The sequence below is a fragment of the Podarcis melisellensis genome, assembly GCF_964234715.1.
Source record: "Podarcis melisellensis genome assembly, chromosome: 16".
In the NCBI taxonomy this organism is placed as follows: Eukaryota; Metazoa; Chordata; class Lepidosauria; order Squamata; family Lacertidae; genus Podarcis; species Podarcis melisellensis.
The window spans coordinates 22848238-22856914 of NC_138533.1; the positions used below are offsets into that span (position 1 = coordinate 22848238).

Here is an 8677-nt window from a genome sequence, read left to right on the forward strand (position 1 = left end):
TTCCCCAGCCACTCTGGGCGGCTACCAACAAAGACCAAAAATACACTAAAATGTCACACATTAAAAACTTCCTTGAACAGGGCTGCCTTCAGATGTCTTCTGAATGTCAGGTAGTTGTTTATCTCTTTGATATCTGATGGGAGGGCATTCCACAGGCCGGCACCACTACCGAGAAGGCCCTCTGCCTGGTTCCCTGTAGCTTTGCTTCTTGCAATGAGGGAACCCCTAGAAGGCCCTTGGCGCTGGACCTCAGCGTCCGGGCAGAACAATGGTTGTGGGGAAGCTCCTTTAGGTATATATACACACACATATATATGTATTATAGGCTTCCCAGAGGGATCTGGTTGTGAGAACAGCATATTGGACTAGATGGGCCTTTGGCCTGATCCAGCAGGGCTTTTCTTGGGTTTTCATGTTCTTTTATTAATAGAAATTCACACAAAAATGCTGGGTGGTGGTCAATTCAGCTATAATTTTTAAAATAAAATGTTTTCAGCTTTTTAATAATCTGTGTTTTATTTGGTGTTAAAGTATTTTTATAAATTTACCCACCAAAATATAGAAAGTCAATTGCAACTCAAGAAACTTTTAATATATTAAATGTATAGTTAAATTTGAGGCTTGGAAATGGCAGCAGCAAAAAGTCAACCAGGAGGCTTTGCATTTTTATTTTTTTTAAAAAGCAAGCACTACAGCATTCTTTAATTCTGCAATGTTTTAATTTAAAAAGAAAATAAAATGGCATAGCCCAAACTATTTCAGCACTAATTAATAGATGGATCACTATCAGAGGTCACAAAGAGAAAGGAAAAATATATGAAAATAACAACAAGAGATGTGGAAAAACAATAAGAAAGGACTGGATAGTACTGTGAACATCATATGGTTAGATTTGTGGAAATTAAAACAGCAGCAAGAAGCAAGAAGTTGATTGGATCCCCTTTGGAACTTGAAATATGGGTACCCCCAACAAAAATTTAAAATTTGGCTGTGTAATTTGGAATTTATGTAATTTGGTTTGATTTGATGTGATTGGTCGGTTAATAAAAAATTATTCTTAAAATAAAAAATAATAATTAATAGATGGATCAAAAAGAAAACAAGATTAATAGTAAGTAGGGAAAGGAAATTTGGGAAATGTCAAAGGAATGAAAAGCTTGTAAAAAACAAACAAAAATAAAACTCCTGTGTTATATCAGAACAGAATTTCCTGCTGTTGAAAAACTTGAGGCATCAGATTCAGGAGTCAAATTTCTTTGATGTAATCAGCCAGTGAGCAATACACTGCTCTTTTTATGAGGCATCATCTAGTCTTGCGTCTAGCTTGATGCCAATTAAAGAAAAAAAAGCAGCAGCAGCAGCAGCATAAACAAACACAATGGTTTGGTGAAGTTTTCTGTTGGGCTCAAGGAAATCAAGCAGGAAATTGAATTCCTAGAGGTGAACTTCAAAGGACCACTTGTCACCAGATCTATCCCATGCCGTACTGTTATAGGTTTGTGGACTGTTCCAGCTTTACAAAGCTTCAAAAGGTCTAGTTTGGAAGCCTTTGACTCACCAGGATGCTGTCTGACTGCTGCTGAATGTGTCTTTTGTCCAGCCCTTGGGAGCATGCCAAGGCAAAAATAGTTTTGCGAACTCTGCTGCACACGCTCTGCGGCACCCATTAAAACATCATCTGTTGTTCACTTCACTAGACTTATGGCACATACCACATGGTCAAGAGCTGGGGAATCTGGAGATTTGCCCTCGGTGTGATCTCTCTCAGACAAAAAACCCGCTGAGTCATGAAGTCATGACGCTCAAGAGTTGGTAGAATGGGATTAGTAACACGAACGCATACGTGGGAATTCAGTTCATGCTTGGAAACATTACTTAAGGTGGCATTACTTACTTAACAGGGAGACAGCACTCGCTTCATCATTCATTTTGCAAATCTGACACTACTGAATTTGGTCTGAGTCAGGATTCAGGTGGCTTTTCCACCACAGGGGGTACTTGCAGACGGGTGCTTATTATGGGATGGGAGCTCCTTATTCACTCCCCAGCATCCATATAGTGTTGTTGGCATCAAAATCCCATCCCATATCTCCTCGCCTCCATTTAATCCCGATTTACTATTTACAAGGGAAATCCTACATTTAAAAAAAACAACTGTTGCTAGTGATTCATTGAATCATTGAGTCTTTTGAAGATTAACTTCCCATCTGCAAACATCCAGAAACCGATAGTACCTCTTGAAATGCTGTGTTAACTGATCACCAATGACTGCTCTTGATGAGTGGGTCATTCTGATTTTATCTTGCATATATTTTAGCTTTACTCAATTATATGACACACTTTCAGTTGCTCCTTGTAATTCATTCACTTTTTGACTCATGCCTTCCAAATCCTTCATCCTTCATTGTGCTAATCTATAGACAGTGGTACCTTGGGTTACATACACTTCAGGTTACATACGCTTCAGGTTACAGACTCCACTATCCCAGAAATAGTACCTTTGGTTAAGAACTTTGCTTCAGGATGAGAACAGAAATCGTGCTCCGGCGGCACGGTGGCAGCAGGAGGCCCCATTAGCTAAAGTGGTGCTTCAAGTTAAGAACAGTTTCAGGTTAAGAACGGACCTCCGGAACGAATTAATTACTTAACCCGAGGTACCACTGTATACATAATCCATTCAATTTAGGCACCCCTCTGTTTATCTAACTATCTGTTGAGAGATTGACCAAAGTCCATAGAACTTTATGGTCTCTAAGGTGCCATAGAACTCTATTTGTGGCTTTTGTTGTTGTTATTATTATTAATTGGATTCATGTATCCCCCTATACCCGGAGGACTCAGGTCACAGAACAGATGGACAAACACTGTTACTGCTTCAGTATGTAGGTATGGGCAGAGGTGAAACTAGGCTTCATTTCATTCGGGTCAAAGACCCAGTTTAGTACACACACCCCGCCATGTGCATTTGTGTACACACAAACAGAGGCTGGAGCCTCAATGGTGCCCCTCTAGAGGCTTCACCAGGGGCAAAAAAACCTGACTAGCCCCCCGTAGCTACAGCACTGGCTTGGGTCTTCTTATTTTTCTTTCTTTCTTTACTTTGAAGATGACAGAAAATGGAAGATTGTCCCTTGCAGTTGACAATTCCATTGTCTTCCTGGTGAGAATTATGAGATCAGTGGGGCAGGAAAACAAATATCTTCATTTTTAAAAATTTTGCATAGCAATTAGTGACCAATGTGCTGAGTTCTCGTTTCTGCTGTGCTCAAGAATTGTTGTTTTTAAAACAATTTCCGATCAGTGGGGTAAACCATGCTGAGACCTGCAGTTACAGAAACATCTGAAAAAAAGAGAACATTCGGTGTTGCATGGGTAATATGGGGGTGGGGTTGCTTATGTTGTGTAACTGTAAAGGCTGTTGAAAGATGATCAGTAAGAAACCCAGCTTTTTAACTAGACCATGCTCCTGCGCTTTTAACAGCAGCTTGGTGTGTGGACATTAGATATAATAACACTTGCATCTCCATGCCATGAGAGGTTTTCACTGCTGATTTCTGCACATCAAAGACAGTTAAAGGCAAATGATTGGGTCATGCCATTTTCTGCTCAGCTGGTCAGAAATGGCTCTGTAACTGGACATACTTCTTAAAATGTGAAAAAAGCACAGAGGTTTAACTGGCACGCAGGAGGAAATGAGGCCCTTGGGTTTAAAAAGCCTTGCCGCACCACTCAGGATGGTCAAGTCAAGGGGCCGTTATAAGTCAATGTAGAAAAAGAAAAGCTTAATCTAATGCGTGGTATTTTAGTGATGTATGGAAGTGAGAGCTGGACCATAAAGAAGGCTGATCGCCGAAGAATTGATGCTTTTGAATTATAGTGCTGGAGGAGACTCTTGAGAGTCCCATGGACTGCAAGAAGATCAAACCTATCCATTCTGAAGGAAATCAACCCTGAGTGCTCACTGGAAGGACAGATCCTGAAGCTGAGGCTCCAATACTTTGGCCACCTCATGCGAAGAGAAGACTCCCTGGAAAAGACCCTGATGTTGGGAAAGATGGAGGGCACAAGGAGAAGGGGACGACAGAGGACGAAGATGTTTGGATAGCGTTCTCGAAACTACCAGCATGAGTTTGACCAAGCTGCGGGAGGCAGTGGAAGACAGGAATGCCTGGCGTGCTCTGGTCCATGGGGTCACGAAAAGTCGGACACGACTAAACAACAACAAAATGGGTGGTATTTAACCGAATTTTACTCAAAAGTTCTCCACTGAAATAACATGACAAAATTAGACCCATTAATTTCATTAGGTCTAATTTGAATAAAACTTAGCTGGCTATTGAATTATAGAATCCTAGAACTGTAAAGCTGGAAGGGACCCCGAGGGTCATCTAGTCTAACTCCCTGCAATGCAGGAATCTCAAATAAAGCATCCCTGACAGATGGCCATCCAACCTCTGCTTAAAAACCTTCAAGGAAGGACAGCCCACCACCTCCTGAGGGAGGTGAACAGCTCTTACAGTCAAAAACTTATTCCTGATGTTTAGTCGGAATCTCCTTTCTTGTAACTTGAACCCATTGGTTCAGGTCCTAGCCTCCAGAGCAGGAGAAAACAAGCTTGCTCCATCTTCAATGTGACAGCCCTTTAGATATTTGAAAATGGCTATCATATCTCCTCTCAGTCTCCTCTTCTCCAGGCCAAACATACCAACTCCCTCAAATGTTCCTCATAAGGCTCAGCTTCCAGGCCTTTTATCATTTTGGTAGCCCTCCTCTGCACAGCTTGTCAATATATTTCTTAAATTGCATTCCAGGTGTGGTCTGAACAAAGCAGAATAGAGTGGTATTATTACTTCCCTATACTTCTGTTGATGCAGCCTAGAACAGCATTAGGTTTTTTGCTACTGCATCTCACTATTCACTCATGTTGGCAACCACCCAATGTATTTATTAAGGCTGCAGTCCTTGAGACATTTATTAGATGAATTGAAGTCAAGTGGTTTTTTTCTCAGTAAAAACTTAGGATTGAATGAATGTGTTAAATTGTTTTAATAAAATAATAAAACTTGTTTTCAAAATTAGTACCCAAAGCCTTCTTATTAATCAGCTACAACACTGGAAGGTAGAAATGTACAGTGGTACCTCGGGTTAAGAACTTAATTTGTTCTGGAGGTCCGTTTTTAACCTGAAACTGTTCTTAACCCGAGGTACCACTTTAGCTAATGGGGCCTCCAGCTGCCGCCGCACTGCCGGAGCATGATTTCTGTTCTCATCCTGAAGCAAAGTTCTTACCCTGAGGTACTATTTCTGGGTTACCGGAGTCTGTAACCTGAAGCATCTGTAACCCGAGATACCACTGTATTGGCTATTTGGGTAGAATATTGCCTTCCTATTTTCACTTATATCTCCACAAGGAAAATAGTTGTTTGTTTGTTTGTAGCAAAAAATAAAAAATTATGGGAAGAGGACTCTTAGTAACCCTGAGGAACCTCACAACACTTACAACTATGGGGTTATTAGGAAAGTTTCCTTAATTTCCCTTTCAAAAAAATTCTTGTGGCCTCTTTTAAGGGTAAAGGTGCACAGTCATAACGCACACCTATTTTCTGAAGACAATGAGATCATGGAAGACCTAGAAAAAATGAGTTGTCATGTAGTGAATCACAGGCTTTCCCAAGGATGCCTGTTTTGATTGGGGTGGTGGGAACCAGGTGGGTGAAGTCACGGTAGGCCGGTCACATGCACCACCAAGGGAGTACAAAATAGGGCACACAGAGAGGGAGCAGAGAGGAGACAAGGAGTCTTAAAAAAAACCCTAAAACTTTGTGTGTCCAACATCTAATCTTGCCCCTTTCTCAAATTTACTTCTTTGTAAATCTACCATAAAATAAAATAAGGATGAATGGCTTTTCTCAGGACAGTGGAGGCTGTGTGTGCTGTGTCCTGTTGGTGTGATGTGTTGGCAACTGCCCTTCTTCTGATAGGAAATGCTATTGTGGGAGGACAAAAAGGTGGGGAAATCAAGGAGGATCAGTTGTGTGCGGGAGTGAGAAATGTCCCTATTTTCACCAGAGGAATGTTGGAAGGTATGTGAGATCCTGCCAAATTAATACGTGAGCAAAGTAGGGAATTTCGGCAAATGCCACTGATCAAGTATGGGATGAAAGAGTTATTCCCTTTTTGCTTAAAAACCCTTTTACACAATGTGAAAAGCACGGGGGCCTTGCCTTCCTTACCAGAAGCAATAATAAAGTTTCATTTTTGCTTGTTGGCCCATTTTACATATCAGGAGGAAGCAGCGGTCTAACAAAAAGCAAAAGCTGTTGACCGCAGTGAGCAACATGTAACTCACTCAAAAGACTTCAGGGACAGAAGATAACAGTCATAGTTGCCTCCTGCCGCCCTGCTATCAAAACTTGAAATAGGTTTGAAGTTTAAGGAAGTGGCTTGCAGATGTTTTAACCTCTTTTGGTGTTTTTCCCGGCAAAGCCCCATCAAGGTGCTGCTTCTGCTTGAATCTATGCTACCTGGTTGCTTAGGGAAATTTGAAACATGTGTGAGGTTTCTGTGAAGTATTGCAGGAAAGGCATGTGTTCATAGGGGGAAGGTGACCGCAAAAGAGTTCCCCTTATTCACCAGTTTCCTGAAAAACCCTGCAGAAGTCATTAACTTGCATCACACAGAATCTTTCGAAGAGGTCATGCTTATTGCCCACTGAAATTTTCATGCTGGTGGCAGATCAAAAGGATGTTACACGACTTTCTGGATTACTCACACTTTTACCAACATGTGTGTTATACGGCTTCTTGTCTTTTGCCCAAAGGGGAATAAACATGCCTCCCTATAATATGTAAATGTGTTGGTTGGTTGGTTGGTTGGTTGGTTGGTTGGTTGGTTGGTTAAGGGGCTTTTAAAAAACAAAAGGTAAGCAACTTTGACCTCATCTTATCTTAGAATTACTGTACAGTGGTGCCTCGCAAGACGAAATTAATTCGTTCCACAAGTTTTTTTCTTCTTGCGAGTTTTCCGTCTTTTTTAATGCGTTCCTATGGAGACCGCTTGCCAGGCTGGCGGTGCAGAGAAGGGCTTTTCCTTCTCCTCTGTTCCCGGGGCTTGCAGTGGGAGGAGGGTTTTTCCTCCCCACGCCAACATTCAGAACAGCATTCTGAAAGTTGGCGGTGGGAAGGAAAACCCTCCTCCCACCGCAAGTCTTCAGGACAGCCATCCGAAGGCTGGCGCGGGGAGAAGGTCTCTCCGCCCCACCGCCAGCCTTCGGAGCAGCCTTCGGAAGCCTGGCAGGGGGAGGAGGTCTCTCTGCCCCACTGCCAGCCTTCGGAGGAGCCTTCTGAAGCCTGGCAGGGGGAGGAGGTCTCTCTGCCCCACCGCCAGCCTTCGGAGGAGGTCCGAGGACAGTGGGGAAGACGCGCTGCGCTTCCCCGCTGTCCCGGAGATTTCCCTATGGGCTTTCGTCTTGCGAAGGAAGCCCATAGGGAAATTCGTTTTGCGAAGCGCCTCCAAAACAGAAAACCCTTTCGTCTAGCGGGTTTTCCGTCTTGCGAGGCGTTCATCTTGCGGGACACCACTGTATTTTTCACTCTATAAGACGCACCAGACCACAAGACACACCTAGTTTTTGGAGGAAGAAAACAAGAAAAAAAATATTCTGAATCTCAGAAGCCAGAACAGCAAGAGGGATCACTACGCAGAGAAAGCAGCGATCCCTCTTGCTGTTCTGGCTTCTGGGATAGCTGCGCAGCCTGCATTTGCTCCATAAGACGCACACACATTCCCCCTTACTTTTTAGGAGGGAAAAAGTGAGCCTTATAGAGCAAAAAAATGGTATTTTATAAGCTTCTGCCAATTTATGTACTGCATGTGTGTTTATAGCTACTGTAGAGTTGTGGCTACTGTAGAGTTGTGGAAGAGCAACCAAAATTATAAAGATGGAACAACTCACCTCTGAGGAAAGGTTGCAGCATTTGGGATTGAATGTTGGAATATAAAAGGACTTTTCAATGCAGTGTATTAGTTAAACTATGGAACTTGCTCTCTCAGGAAGCAGTGATGGCCACCAACTTGGATGGCTTTAAAATAAGATTAGAGGAATTCATGGAGCATAAGGCTATTAGTGGCTGTTAACCATGATGGCTATGCTTTGTCTACACAGTCGGAGGCAGTATGCTTCTGAATACCAGTTGCTGGAAACCATAGGGGAGTGCTCTCATGCTCAGGTCCTGCTTGCAGGCTTTCCACAGGCATCATGTGAAGAAATACAGTTAATGCCAATTAACTGACTCTTCATTTGTGTGTAATGAGAGTGAGTGGAACATCACCATTCATCAGTGTATAAGCCTCTATCGTGTCCCTCCTTCAGTGTCAAATGACAGAGGGTTTTGGGGGATGTTCAACCTTTTCCCTTCAGTCGTTTTGCCACTTAAAGTACTGACAAGATAAAAGTACTCTGTGCCATGTTTAGTTTGGCCCAACATTTGGAGGGAAATCATAGCTCAGTGGTAGAGTACATGCTTTGCATGCAGAAGATTCCTGGTTCAGTCCCTGGCATCTCCGCAGAGGACTAGAAAAAGACTATTGTGGAATGCCACTTTGCGTCTGCTGCTAGTACTCTACAGAGTTCGGATTTCATGAATTCATTAGCTGCTGGGGGTTGATGGATTATATT

The 8677-nt window shown here is 42.6% G+C and overlaps 1 long non-coding RNA gene across 1 annotated transcript in view; it reads right to left on the minus strand.

Moving 5' to 3' along the window:
- Positions 1-3810: 3810 nt before the first annotated feature.
- Positions 3811-8677, minus strand: part of LOC309359162 — a 51653-nt gene continuing 46786 nt past the window's right edge. The window contains exon 3 of the long non-coding RNA XR_014163751.1: positions 3811-3996. This is a non-coding gene — a long non-coding RNA (uncharacterized lncRNA). The remainder of the gene's footprint in view (positions 3997-8677) is intronic.